The sequence below is a fragment of the Amblyomma americanum genome, chromosome 4 (assembly GCF_052857255.1).
Source record: "Amblyomma americanum isolate KBUSLIRL-KWMA chromosome 4, ASM5285725v1, whole genome shotgun sequence".
Taxonomy (NCBI): Eukaryota; Metazoa; Arthropoda; class Arachnida; order Ixodida; family Ixodidae; genus Amblyomma; species Amblyomma americanum.
The window spans coordinates 75,930,022-75,945,681 of NC_135500.1; the positions used below are offsets into that span (position 1 = coordinate 75,930,022).

The 15,660-nt window shown below is 46.5% G+C and overlaps 1 non-coding gene across 1 annotated transcript; it reads right to left on the minus strand.

The window, feature by feature from the left end:
- Nucleotides 1-12,648: 12,648 nt before the first annotated feature.
- On the minus strand, nucleotides 12,649-12,730 carry TRNAL-AAG (transfer RNA leucine (anticodon AAG)). Its single transcript has one exon. It is a non-coding gene; the product is annotated as a tRNA-Leu (tRNA).
- Between the last annotated feature and the right edge of the window lie 2,930 nt (nucleotides 12,731-15,660).

Genomic DNA, 15,660 nt, shown 5'->3' on the forward strand with positions numbered 1-15,660 from the left:
CACCTGAGTTGTTGCAGTGGAAATAAAGGCATAGCTGGCAGACTGGGGAAATGAAATGAAAGAGGTGAGGGGAGAGGCAGAAACGATAGGGGGAGAGAGATACAATATACAAGTATTCTATTTACACTATACGCGATATGTACAGAAAGCCTTTACCAGCAATTCTCACATCACAGCCCACGTCAACAAAACTGCTTTTCTGCGAATGAAAATATTTGGCATTTCCCTCGCAATGGACAGAATAAATTAGGCCTACATAACTGAACCACGCTGTGAAACTGCCCCTTCCTGCATAAAGATGCGTATCGGTGTGACAAAACGTATCGTGCACTCTGCTCATAACACCTTTATTCTCTTGCGTGACCGCTTTGCGTGACTTCGACGTTTTACCTCGTTCTGCAAGGAATGTTCTATGTGATCCTTGCATCCTCTTTACGTGCTACGCGCTTCGGTTTTCTACATTTTTCGTATTGTGAGTGTCTTCGAAGAGTGTCTTATTTTTCTCGACATCTTTTCTCTTCCCTGCTCCTTTCTAAGGCATCCAGGCTCTAGGCCTCTTCAGGTGGCAGCTGCCAGCCCGCTACCTTCCTTGTGCTGATTTTCATGTCGCAAACCCAATTAATAAGTAAGTAATAATTATTCCTCGTAGCTTTTTCGGCACATTGTAACCTCCAAGTCCGTATACACACCGTGTTGTGACGACAATCCCATTCAAAAAACTTTTAAATCAGTATTGTACGTGTTTTTCGGGGTTTCCCTTCTTGTAATGTGTTTTGGAGTTTGCCTTCTCGTAAGAACGTTCTATAACTTGAGCTACTACGCGAAGGTTTCCTTTGTGCGTTTGTTCACGCATGACGGAAGCGCCTAAGGTGGGCTTTCCTTCCAAGAAGCGAGGCTGAACGCTTGTGTGTGCACACGACAGTCTTGAGCGCGTACGACAGGAGAAGAGGCGTCGCATTAGCGCTTCGTTAATGAACAAACGCATCTCAGATGGGCATTTGTTTATCGTCTCCAATGGGCACTGCTATTGTGCTTGCCAACACTCGGATGAAAGGGACTCGAGGCTTGGGCGTCACTCGTGGACAAAAGGGACACCGCTGTTTACCGTCAAGGGTCGTTGGAACTTCCTGTCTTCGTAGCGGTCACCGCTGATGCGATGCACTGTTATCGGCCGGTTCCTAGGCTTCAGAAGCAGGCCACGCCCTGCCAAAGTGTCCGAGTCACTTCTCTTATTTACGAGTGCATGCCGAGACGTTGCGCCCTTGGAGTGAGTCCGGTGGAGCTTTGCGGATGGGCCCCAGAATCTAAACTATCCGTTCAGCGGCCGACACCAGCTGTAGGATATTGTTCAACTGAACACAAATTCGAGGTTGTGCCACGCTCTTCTTCTCAATCAGTTCCGTTCCTATTTCGCCCTAAACACTCGACGTGGCCAGTTCCAGCTTCCTTTGGGAGAAAAGCACGCGAGTAAAATACCCATGTTTCCGTGAAGCAGCTTATGTGTTCGCGAGAAAACACAATATCAAACGGCGGTTCTAAGGCTCCAAATACTGTTTTTAGCTACACAAGCTTCTTTTCTGAAAACTTCTGCATCATGTTTCAATAAATCGCAGCTTACATAAGCAGACATTCTGAATCCGCTAACCGGGAAAAAAATGTCGCCATCCCTGCTGCCAAGGTCTTCCAAGGGCAAAAACGCACTCAGTAAATGGACGAGTTCAGAACTGTCGTCAGTCTTCTTTCAGCCTTCCTGCTTATCCTCACAGTTATATATATATATATATATATATATATATATATATATATATATACCGGCCTCCCTCTTTCACCTCGTGTGTGTGTGTGTGTGCGTGCGTGCGTGCGTGCGTGTGTGTGTGTGTGTGTGTGTGTGTGTGTGTGTGTGTGTGTGTGTGTGTGTGTGTGTGTGTGTGTGTGTGTGTGTGCGTGCGTGCGTGTGTGTGTGTGTGTGTGTGTGTGTGTGTGTGTGTGTGTGTGTGTGTGTGTGTGTGTGTGTGTGTGTGTGTGTGTGTGTGTGTGTGTGTGTGTGTGTGTGTGTGTGTGTGTGTGTGTGTGTGTGTGTGTGTGTGTGTGTGTGTGCAGTGAGTTCACGGGTACGCGACGCGCCACCTGTCTGTTGTGTCTGTTGTGTTCGGTTCTCCCAGCCGCCCCCTCCCCCTTTTTGTTTTCTTTATTTTTCTTTATTTTTCTTCATTTCTTTTCTTTTTAGGTCTTCTGTGTGTCATGTCCCATGCTATAAAAACACGCGCCCATGCACTGTATGGTCACTCTTGAAAAAGATCGGTCCTCAGATCGAAATGTCGAGTAAAATAATGCTTCCTTAAATGAAGCGTATACTTCGATGTATATTATTTTAAGCAGTCAAGTACCTCATGTTTTCGCAACTAATATAATATATATATATATATATATATATATTGACCAGACAAGGGAAAGAAAATGAGAGACCCGCTATGGCATACATAAGAAGGAAATGAATAGCCACTTAAACCATGGAGCATAGGATAGTGTTTTTTTTAATATTTCTGGTGTTGTTCTCGGGCTCGAGGAAATTAAGAAAGTAGTTATTATATCGCTTAAAGGTAATTTATTACAAAGCAGAAGAAAAATTTGCAGTGGCTTAGCTCGGCTATGCCAGGATATACGTATCGAAAGCTAAGGCATAGCTTGGTTAGCCTTGGTTTATCTTGATTGCAAGTCCAGGTTTGTCTGGTTGTCTGGCTAGTTGTTTTCACGCGGTTAGTCACGTGGTTGGTCACGTGGTGCGGTGCGACCACAGTGGGAATGCGAGCACGGCGAAACTGCGAGTTCGTGGCCAATGTAGCTTAAAACACATGTCGGTGGTGGCATCCGAAATCACGACCACTGAAATTCGCGTCCGGTGCTCTACCAACTGAGCTAAAGCGAAGGCTGTCCAATTTTCTGCTTCCTGTGGTATTTATGTTGCGTGCAACATAACCTTGACCGCCATGAATGGAGCCAACAGTCACCTTGAGAGTGTTCACCAGTGCCACCTTCGTCCGTAGCGGCGGACGTACTACGTCCTGTGTTACCGCGAGTGTCGCGTCAAACTTGATCGAACGGTTAGGGGGGAGGCTGTGCGAGAACCCTCTTGGGCTACCTATATCATCAACACTGCCAGAACCACGGTGTAAGAATATATTGTTACACCGTGGCCAGAACCGAGGCCCGTGGGTTCGCATCTCACCAGTTGCATGTGATGGTTCTTTCTTCCGTTTTCTATATAAATTATCTTTAACCAATAAAAAACTTACACTATCATCGTCCATTAATCAATACAACAAATGAGCACGAAATTAATTATTCCCCTATGCTCCTTGCTTTCGATAACTATTGACTTCCTTCACATATCTATAATCAGCGGTTCGATTGTTTTCATGGAACGGGAATGGTACTCAATGACAACTTGTTGCTGCGCTTGTTGGTACAAGGTTTTTGGTCATACGAACACAAAAAAAGATAAACGGGACGAAGGGCGTCGTCCTCGCCACCTTTCTCTGGTGATTTTATGTTGCGCCTCTTATGACCAAAGGGCATGGCGCAGTATCTGTCTCATATATCGATGGACACCTCAACCGCGCTGTCAGGGAATGGAGGAAGGCGGGAGTGAAAGAAGAGAGAGAAAGAGGTGGCGTAGTGGAGGACTGTGCAATAACTTCGACCACCTGGGGAATATTAACGTGCCCTGACATCGTACAACACACAGGCGCCTTTTGGGCTTCGCCTCCATCGATACACGGCGGTCACGGTCGGGTTCGAGCCCGGGTACTCCGGCGCAGAAAGCGAAGAATATGCAAGAGGACTCCGGCCAAATACCTGCATAAAGACAGCGGTTCGAATCCCAGTACCGCTCTATTCTACACTGTACAAAAAAATCTTCTTGTCGATGGAATTGCAAAAACTAGGCCGGGAGTACTGCTTGATCTCGGTGGCCACAGACGACAATGGTCTCCCTCACAGGAACAGGATTTAGCCACTCTAGTGCAGTACTTGAACACAACCTCCCATATGAATGCATTAATTAACCCCCAGCTTTCAGTCCCCGGCTGCTGCGGAGCAACTGCCACAGGCAGTTGTTAGACATGTGACGAAGCGGAGAGCGCTAATGATCTCGCTCCAGACAAGCCGCCAATGGAAACTCAAACTGGCAACATTGAACGTTAGAACCTCATCCTGCGAGGATTATCTAGTTGTGCTGCTCTGCTAACTAGTGGGTATTGAATGGGATATCATCGGGCTTAGTGCGGCTAGGAGGCCAAATGAGGAATAAACAGTGCTAAAGAGTGGGCACGTGCTATTCTATAAACGCAGATAGACTAAAAGCTATCTAGAAGAAACTAGGTATAGGCAAAAATGAGGTAGATGTACAAGCTGAGAGACAAGGAGAGCAATGTCGTTAACATTATAGATAAGATAGTTAAACTTACCACATGTCTATCCAGTAGCCGAACTAATGAGGACTATAATGAGAAAGGCAGTAGTGCAGGGCAACCGTACAATACGCTGTTAACGAAAGAGGATGTAAAAAGAGCCTTAGGGGCAATGCAAAGGGGGAAAGCAGCTGGTGAGGGTCAGGTAACAGCGGATCTGTTGAAGGACGGAGAAGAGAATGTGCTAGGAAAACTAGCCACCCTGTAAACACAATGCCTTATGACCTCGAGCGTGCCGGAATCTTTGAATAGTGCTAACATAATCTTAATCCATGAGACAGGGGACATACCGACCCGCTTACTGTCCGTTGTCTATAATGTATTTACTACATTAACAGCTAATATAATATGGACAATCTCAGGCTTCAATCAACCAAATGACCAAGCAGGCTTTCGTAAAGGTTACTCGGCAGCGCACCACATTCACGCTACCTATCAAGTGACAGGGAAAAGTGCCGAATATAACCCAATCCTTACATACGCCCTTCATAGATTACGAGAACGCATTTGACTCAGTCGAAACTTAAGGAATCACGCAGGCATTGCGGAATCAGGGTGTGAAGAGCGATATGTCAAAATACTGGAAGACATCTATGACGGCTGAACAGCCACCATAGTCCTACATAAAGACAACAATAAAATTTCAGTAAAGAAGGGTGTCAAGCAGAGAGACACATCTCTCCAATGTTACTCAGCACCTGTTTACAAGAAGTAGTCAGAGACCTGGATTGAGAACAGTTGGGGATAATAGTTAATACAGGATACCTTAGCAATCCGCGAATCGCTTAGACTTTGCCTTCCTAAGTCACTCAGGCGATGAATTGCAAAGCATGATCAATGACTTAAACAGGCCGAGCAGAACGGTGGTTTAAAAATTATTATGCAGTAAGGTAATGTTCGCCAGTCTCGGAAGAGAACAGCCCCTTACGACTCTTAGCCAGGCGCTAGAAGCGGTAAAAGACCCTTGAAGCCCTTCGAAGCAAAAACTTTTTTTTCCGAATGCAAGCAACCGCGCAGCTTTCTTGAATACAGTGTTATGTTCTTGTTTTTTGTGTGTGTGAACAGAGTGGCCACTCTACGAGAAGTAGATTCGGAAAGATTACACTCACACACGAGAAAGGACTCCACACACTTCTCACGCTGCCATGCTGTGTTGCATACAAATACAGGATGAATGAATAGAAGGCTGCGACGCTCGGAAATGGGTTATCCTTAGGGCACGTAGTGACCGCATATCTGGACCACGCGAGTTAAATTACTATAATAATATGAACAGGGTGGAGCGCATTCTGCACGTTCTTTCAGATCATGAAAAGCAGCATACGAATGCACTCAAAAGAAAAGTATATAACAGCTGTAAATTATATATAGTCACCTATGGGGCATAAATGTGGAGTCTAATGAAAATGGTTCAACTTAAGGACAAAGCAGCCAGCTATGCAAAGGAATATTACAGTTGTAACGTTAAGACGCAAGAAGATTGCAGAGTGGGTGAGAGAACAAACGAGTGTTAATCACATCCTAGTCGAAATCAAGAGGAAGAAATGGGTCTGGACAGGGCATCTAATGCGAAGGCGAGATAACCGATGATAGTTAAGGGGAACGGACTGAATTCCAGGATTAGCAAGGATTAGCAAGATTAGCAAGGGGCGGCAGATAGTTAGATGGGCGGATGAGATAGACGTTTGCGGGGATAAGGTGGACGCAGCCAACGCACTACACAGCTAATTGGATATATATATATATATATATATATATATATATATATATATATATATATATATATATATATATATATATATATATATATATATGAGAGCCCTTCGTTCTGCAGTGGTTCTAGTCGGGCTGCAGCTGATGCTGCTGATTATGACGATGAAGATGATAAAATTAGCTTATTGCGTTTGATATTAGATCAGTAATGAGATTAGCAAGCCTGCCAATCTCATCGCTGGTATACAGCAAGTCAGTCAGCCTCATAGCCACGTTCAGCTTGTCTCCAGGGCTTAGTGACCCTTAATATTGCCTTCCGGAGCATTTCGCTGAGTTTTATCTGAGGCTCAGCGGGACTACCTTAGTTGTAGCCCCCAGTATCTTTCTTTTTTTCTCTTATATTTCCTTGCCTTATTTCGGCTGCAGCGGGTGCAAACGAATAGCTGGACTTCGGTGACGCAGACACCGTTTTTCACGCATCATAAACACTCATGAAGCCACCGCTCCATACGCCTTCGACTGCGCGCCGCGGCCGAGTGGCGCTCACGACATTGTTGTCAGAGGGACGCCGCACAACGACGCCTTTGGTCCGGCCGCGCTTTGATGCGGCACCCGCCGCCTTTTCACCGGCCGCCTCCCGAGGTACGCCATCGTCCCCCGAGCTTAACGAAAAGGCGAGCGCTCCGGTGACCGACAGGTGTCGCAATGAAACGCGGCGGCCTTCTTCATGCCTAATTGTCCGCGTACGGTTGAGACAAAGCGCCCGCCGGTGTACCACAATGACCTCCGGGCGCTCAGCCATACGCGCGGGCTTTCGATGTCTCTGGGGGCCAACGGGGAGCGCCCCCGTGGTTCCATTCATTCGCGGAGCCGGCCGCGTTCCTCAGACCTCACGGGGCAGCCTGCCACGAACCTGGAACGTTGCGTCTCTCTTTTCATCATCGAAGACGTGCGGGAACGTCAACGCGCGGCATCTAAAGCTCGGGGCGGTCTCTTGCGATACGCTGGCTCGTCCACTCTATAGTGCAGAGTGCCTTCGGCCCTCTGAACAGGCACCTATGGTGCGTTGACGTTATGTAACATTCAGTGGTACCCGGTTTGAAGGCTAGCGTTCAGCCACGCACGTATGACGTAACGACCCGCTTATAACGAGTTAGCGTATACAGTACTGTCTGTGATAGTCTGAGAACATAAATGCGGTAACCATGCTCGGTATCTAACATTACTATCGTCACGATACACTTCGTTGTGGATAATGTCTTTAAAAACAGTTATAATGGGTGGTGTAACCGGTGGTTTCAGGAATGGCTAGGCAGTCAAAGGTCACGTTAGGAACTTTTAATTGAAAAGCGATCATTTTTGCTCCTAGAAGGCAAGCAGTTCGTTTCGTCATAATGAGGGAAACAAACATTGCTCACTTCAGTTTAGTACGCTAAAACGTACTGCAACAGCACCTAAATGGAGGATATTTACTGTGGACCTAGCAAGCGAATTTCTTACGTTTTCAAATGTCTTCAGTTGCTGTTTTAGCGCAAGTGTCTTCTCACTTTTCTTTTACGAATGCTTGTTCCACTAAACGTTTAATGCAATAAGAAAGGAAATAATTTCAAAAGCCTTGCTTAATAAGCCCGCAGCTTTAATGAAAACGAATGCAAGTAACGTAATAACCGATCAGTAATCCATTTTGACGCAGTCGAATCCTTTTGTACTCAAGAAGAAGCATGCAATATTGCATGTTGTGATACTAATGCACCCTGCAGGGATCAGTTTGGTTGTACTATCGCAATCATAGGTGGGCACTGGACCTCAAAAATCTGGACCTCACCTCAACCTCAAAAAAATTTGCCGACCTCACTCAACCTCAACCTCATCAGTTGAGGTTGAAGTCTCCTTAAGCGCACTCACCTCACTTTTCCTGAGGCCACTGATGACCTCACTCAACCTCACCTCAACCTCAAATTGTGAGGTTGAGGTCGGCTGCGCGACCTCTGAAAACTAACGAAAAACAAAACAAAAAGAGATGAAGAAGTTTTTCATCTAAAACAATTCTGAGAATCCTGTAAGACAGGAAAGCTAAAATGTTGATGGTAATATTAATAAGGTGTGGACAGACACTATTGATGTGCACGCAATAGGAGAAGCTTATAATCTGGGATGAACCCTCAGAGATTATATGGCCAGCGGGCAGGGGTGTGCCATACGCGGTTATCACCAGTACGTCGGTGAGTACTTTACATGTGTCAATACTTGGCAACCTGCTTCGTGTATACTTGTTCGTATTGGAAGTCTCTCGCTCATTCACGCACAAACCGGCAGTTGACAAACACAGCCTTTCTACACCATCTACTAGAATTTGGGACGAGGGGTGGTATTCATGATACTCGTCGGTGTACTTTCCAATGCGACGGTTATGCAGACGCATATCAGTATATTTCGATTTTCTAACTCTATCCGGCATAGCGAGAATGGTCTTTTAAGTCCTCTGTATGCTGCCTTCGAAAACACTTAACAAGCTGCGACTGTAGTACACCAAAAGAGGCAAATTGTATTTATGTCTGTGTAGAAGCGAGCGGCTTCTTTTATTAAGGCGAAAGCATTAGGTGGCTCACTTTCCAAGTCATATCCGCAAAAAAGTGTCCGCAAGAAACGGCGCCATGCGACGTCAGGAGCCCACGAGTCACGCGACGACGATGATGACGTCACATAATTAATCAACGCTAATTAATATAAGTGGGTAATGCTAAGACTAATTGGTATTATTAGTGATGACATCATCTGAGTGTGACGTCATAACAGGTCGCGTGACGGCGATGCAGTGTGCCATCAAACCTAGTCACGTGACGAAGCTGTAATATGACATCACACCTGCTCACGTGACAACTATGTAATTTCTTGTCATACCAGGCCCCCATCCACCCCCTTCCACTCCCATTTCAAGATCCATATGGATCCCATATTACTACACTTGCGCGCATGACATATTAAAAAGAGTGCCAACAATCCGGTCCACATTAATGACATTCGGATTGTCCAGCAGGTAAACGGGCCAGTTCTCATGTATATCATACTGCAAAGATCATGCAACGACACATGCCTTTGATTCTAGAGATAATGGCGATGATGATGACGCTAACATTGTATCCTTATGAGCCCGGGGAAGCCTCATATACCGCTAGCACATTAAATGTTCCAAGAATATTGATTAAATATTGTACATTACCCAGCAACCGAAGACGATTATTGTGCAGTAAAATAGGAATACCTGCAGCTAATAATTAAGTATGATAATGTTGATGTTCCGAGAGGTCAAGACCCTCCCCCGTTTCCGCCGCTTCCCTCCAGGTGGCGATGGTAACAGTTCAGAAATCGTGGGAATTCTCCGTGACTCGGTGAACCCACGGCACTTTGAAAGGAAGGGCTAGATTGCGTCTTCGAACACTGTGCCAACTATTAAAATCACACGGGTCATAACAACTGGCCTAGAATCGGCAGCGTGAACCGCTATCTCTATTAGAATCACCACTGCTCTCGGCTCAAATTTCCCCGCAGCGAAATATTTTTCCGAGCCACCCCCCCCCCCCCCCACCCGCCCGGGGAAAAAAGAACGCCTAGGTACTCATACGCCTCAACAGAATTCTGGGTACCATTTCGTCGACCAGTTTGAGACAAGCTGCTTTAAGTCAGTCACTTGTTTTCCTTCAAATCTGAACTAATCAATGGTATGCCAGCATCCTCAAAGTTTTTGCCCACGGGCACCGCGCGAGCATTTTGCGAAGCCGTTTAAGGTGAACGATGGGTCTGCAAAATAGTTAAAGGAAAGATGACGTTTATGCCTGGTCGTCTGCAAGGCAGGCCGCCAACCTATCTGATCCCATACGAGAAAAGAAGAAAAAGAGAATGATTATAAACATACAAACAAACATGGCACGCTAAAAACAGAAGCGAACAACAATGTGCCATATTAAACATCATATTAGAAGGTTTCAAACAGCGACTCAGCAGCACAGCGCGAGCATGTAATCAGTTCCATTCACACATATTCATTAAAAAAGGAAAAAAGGAATCATCTGCCACATCATCATACATTCATTATAGTTTTGCATTTTTTCGCCACTGCAACACCGCTATGCTGGTGCGTTCACCTCGTGTTGTGGTGTTTCGGCATAATAAGCGAATTTCCGAGACGGAACAAGGAACAGGAGACCAAAGAGAGGTCATTCGGAAGGATAAAAAAGCGAAATTATATTTTCATCAGCTTGCATTACGTAACAGGAATATACATATTTAGTGTGAGATTCGAAAGGGGAAGTCAACGATCAAAAGGTTCGGCGGTGTTATACATGTTTTTCTGGCTTCGCGCTTTTTTAACCAAATCAGCAGGTGTCCTTGTTAGGAACAACCTGAATCACATTCTCTGGTCTGTGCCGACCTTCAGTTTCTGTAGCTTGTAATGTACAGGATCCTCTTTATTGGACTGCAAAGCAGGCGCCATGACGTCAGTGCCGCCAACGAGCATGAACACGAAGCAGTCTTGCTTGGGGCCATCCGCGCTGCGACGAATTTATTGCGTGCTTGTTGGACTGAGCTTATTTGTTTGCGGCATCAAACAAAGCTACCGCGGGTCAACGTGATTTACGTGCTTTGCGCGCTGCCAGGAGTTTGAGCCGACTGGCAGGCAGCCGGGTGCTACGCCAGCGGGGCAAGAGGGATGGAGAGAGGCGTACAGTGACAGTATACACTCCTTCCGGGAAGGCCAGAGGGGTGCGGCTTCCTGTAGGCTTGGACTGAACGGACATTAAGGCGCAGCACCGGAAGCTAAGAGGGAACTGTGGCATCCGGTTGTCCAAACAGGGGAACCGAACACCAAGCGTCATGGCATGAACATTGCTGCGGTGCACTGCAACTCGGCTTCGTGAGCGGCACTCGTCGGAGTAAGACGTGGCAACTGCAAAAAGTCTTGACCTCAAACTTTCGACCTAATTCAATGACGACGTCACTCACCCTCAAATTCGCGCGTGAGGTTGAGGTCTGATTTGCTGACCTCACAAAATTTCGAGCCGTCGCCGACCTCACCTCAACCTTACCTCACGACGTGAGGTTGAGGTCATTTTGAGTTTGAAGTCGACCTCATGAGGTCGAAACCTCGTGAGGTTGCCCACCTCTGAATTCGCAACTGCTATAGTTTCCAGCTCAACGAGCCAGTGGCCCAATGGAAAATTTTTGTGACACAATACGCACACAGTCGTCCACTCCACGGATGAGCACGAGCGCGGTATTTTTCGAACTCTTGCCAATTAACGATTAGCTTCGGGCATTGTAGGAAGATGTCACGGCTACCACGCCTTTCGCGCCTGGGCAGTATGTGGACGTCATTCCCATATGACGTTCTATGGGGCTGCGTTTATCCCTACTACGAACTCCAGTGCTCACACCAACAGTCGTTGGCCCTGTACATCGGTAACGGTGTGAAAGAAACATTGGTGTTTTATTGGTATTAGCTGCACAATGTCGAAACTCCTACACCGCCAATTCATATTTACACATGCTCCCTGAAACTTTAATACTCAGTCATGGCTCTTTGTCCTGCAATCCCATAGGAGGAAAACATGAACTTAACTCAGAACTGCGTCTTCTTGAAGGCTTGCTTAAAATTTACTTCGAGGATTGTGGCTTACAATGAAGTCGGTTCAATTTTAAACCGTGCATCAGCTTAAACCGTGGCCCGCTGTGTGCACTTCGATGCTCTAGAGAATCGCCACTCGTTGCGCAAGTGTTGTCAATGATGAGCGAGACTAGGTATTGTTTCATGAACAGTGCGAATATGGATCACAACAGGTGCACTTCAGTCCCACTTCGCCACAACTGGATTTGTTGAAAGCTGCTTCAGTGTGTGCGCCGAAATCACGAGGAGTCACAGCGACTCGACCCTGCATGCGTGCAAAGCCAGCGGGTCATGTGGGGAGGAATATCAGAGATGACACTCGACCGTGGGGACGGTTGCTGTTGTTGTTGTTGCTGCCTTGGTCATATGGCACATATTGTTGGAATGGCACATTGGTGGAGAGCTTCATCCTCATTGTCCTCTTCGAGGGTGCTATCCCCGCTGTAGCGGCCACATTTCGAGAGAAATTAAATGCAAAAACGCCCACGTATTAAACCTTCGGTGCACGTAAAAGAAAATCGGATGGAGGGAATTAACCCTAAGCGCTCCACAAAGCCGTATTGCATAACATATATGAGAGGTTTGACACTTAGAAAACAAGTTCTGCATTTACATCACATGGCACTGAAAACTAGGGAATCCTGTCAGGCAGCGTAGAATTAATCGGTGTTCAGCCAAAGCAACAAGCTGCTCAGGAGTGTTGGTTATTCGCCGACGACGTGGCATGGCTTCGCATAATGCGAAAGTAATTCACATATATGGTGCAACAAGATGAGTTCGAACCATAAAGAAAAAATAAAATTCTGGCAGCGGTGGGATTCGAACCCACGCCCCCGAAGAGACTGGTGCCTTAAACCAGCGCCTTAGACCGCTCGGCCACGTTACCTTTTTTTATTCTTTATTGCATGGAAGAACTTCTGTAGAAAGGAGCAAACTTCAATCAGACTAGTTCGCGTCTCAAGTTACCGGGCTGCTTAATATGAGCCCCCCATAGCCCTAACTCACCACTGCATCCCCATCAAAACATCAAAATTCAGGGAGGCACACACAAGCATCTAGGCACGGCAGCAAGCTTGGAGGTTCGTCGCGAGCAGCATATACACTCCTCACCAACGCACACTGTTCCCGAAACACAGATTTGGACGATCTTGGTGGCTCGGCATGTCTGTCCAACATACGGCTTTTCCAAAGACTGAATAGTCCCATCAACACAAACACGTCATAAGGCACAACAGAGTTTTTGTCAACAAGCAGAAATCTAATAGTGTATGGTGTAATTTCAATGTCCTTCTTAAGAGTTCGTTGTAGTATGTCCCAAAAGAACATGGCATCACGGCACAGGATGAAGCAATGATCAATTGTCTCAGGCACGTTACACAGACGACAATTCACATTCCAGGGTACAAACATCCCCTTGTCATTAAGAAATGTCTTGACAGGCAGCGTCGCTGTGTGTAGTTTGAAAAAGAACGTTTTAGCGGCTGCCTGAATGCACATCCGCCTAACACGCTTTAGAACACTGATGTCCAAAGACCCCAGATAAGGCTGCCGATACAATGGTGTAGGGAACAAAGACTCAGTGAGAGCCTGGGTCATCTGCTTTCTCGAGAGGCTATACAGGTAATCTAAAGAGAAGCGCACAGTGAGAAAATTGAAAGTGTCAGCAACCTCCTTAAGAAATCCCCATAAAGTCCCCTCACGAGCCTGCACAGTCGGTGCGAATAAGTAAGGCAAATGAAAACTAAGCCGCCTAATGAGCATAGCTACCAGAAACGGGTCGTTTGCCGATTTGAAAAAGAAAAAACGGGAAACGAGTTGATGCACGAACAGGTGAACAAGGCCCACTCCACCACCCTCTAAGGGAAGGAACAAGTTGTCACGCCTCATCGGCTCCCATTGAGAGCGCCAAACGAATGCTGCAAATATTCTATGTATTGCTTGCACCTTCCTCCTCGCACAATGCAGGACTTGAAGGACATACGCGAGCTTTGCAAACAAAAAATGTTACAGACCTGGGCCCTCGCAAACACTGAGAGTTCCCTACCCATCCAAGCCTGTGTTTGCCGCCGTAGAGTTACAGTTTGTGAATCCCAGTAGGCTGTACTGTTGCGAACTTGGTGCAGCGGAACGCCTAGGTACTCAAGAGGGCTACAGTTCCAGCATATACCACCGAAGTGGCTTGGCCTAGTTCCCCAATGACCCAACCAAAAGCCTTTGGATTTCTCTAAATTAAGAGCCGCGCCTGATACATCGCAGAACTGTTTAGTCAAGTTTAGAGCCTCGAGTACACTCTTTTTGTCAGAACAAAAGAGGGCGACATCATCAGCGTAAGCTAAAACTTTAACTTCACATTGAGCCAGAGAGAAACCGCGGATAGCTGCGCTGTTAATTATACTGAGACAGAGGGGTTCCAGATATAGGGCAAACAACAATGGAGACAGTGGACATCCTTGACGAACAGATGCTTCTAGTGGTACTGGTTTCGTTAGCTCCTGATTAACAATAACCCTTGTATAGGAGTTCTTATAGCACAGCCTTATGCCTTTGAGCAAGACGTCACCAATATTTGCATACTCCAAGACCGCGAACAAGAAATCGTGCCGAACTTTATCAAACGCCTTAGCCAAGTCAATTTGAATCAGAGCTACTTGGCCTATCTCATCTGATACTGTCTCTAATACTGAACGTGCAAAATGGATATGTGTTTGAATACTGCGGCCTCTAATACCACAGACCTGATGCGGACCTATCAAGTCCATAATGACGAGCTGCAGACGACTGCTAAGAACCTTTGCAAAAATTTTGTAATCAACATTGCAAAGGGAAATTGGACGATATCCCTCAACAGTTTTCAACCGATTAGTATCTTTGCTTTTGGGAATTAATATTGTGTGCCCAGAATAAAAAGTGGGAGGCAGGACACCCACATCATAAGATGCTTTGAAAACTTCCATCAAAACAGGCACTAGGCAAGGCGAAAATGTTTTATAGAATTCGCTAGTAATACCACGTTACCGACAAGAAAACGCCATACTGCCACTCTATTCGATTCGTCAGCTTCCGTCTGCGTTATGAAAAGGCAAAATTTGATTATACAGCAAGTCACTAGACCGTGGAGAAAAGGAGCGAGAAGGAGAAAAATATTCCTTTGATAACATTGCAATTACAGCAAAATATCTCCTTGAGAAAATTTGCGTCACGGTGCAATGATGCAATGAGTCTAATTATATATCTCCTCAAAAGGTTGCGCTCGCCTCAATAAATGTTTTTCATTCATTCTGTCAAGGCGTTTATTTGAAGTACAGGTCGGTTGGTCTTGGTTGACCGGCGACACGACGGGCACACTCACAGGCGTCGTTCGAAAAAAACCCAGCTGCACTTCGTCTGCTTCTTCGTTGTCCCGCTTGAACTCGTCCACTTCTTCGCTGCGCTGCGCCTGTCGGTCCCATTACAATTACTCTCCCTCCGAAAAAGGAGCCATCCTGACGACTTACGGAGAGGAGAGGATGGGTGGGTCATAGTAAGGCTTGAGGCGATCAACGTGCACAGTTTCGCGCCCCCGGCGACGGTGGTCCGAAGAAGGAACGAGCGGCTCAACGATATAAGTCACCGGAGAAGTTTGGTGGACAACCCGGTAAGGTCCGTGAAAGCGAGACAGTAGTTTCGTGGCGAGGCCGGGAGTGGAGGAAGGCACCCAGAGCCAAACGAGGGCGCCAGATGGGTATGACGCTGGAGGGTCCGGGGAATCCCGACGGTGCTTCTGATCCCATTGTTGCTGTGTGGTGAAAGAGCGGGCAAGTTGCCGGCATTCTTCGG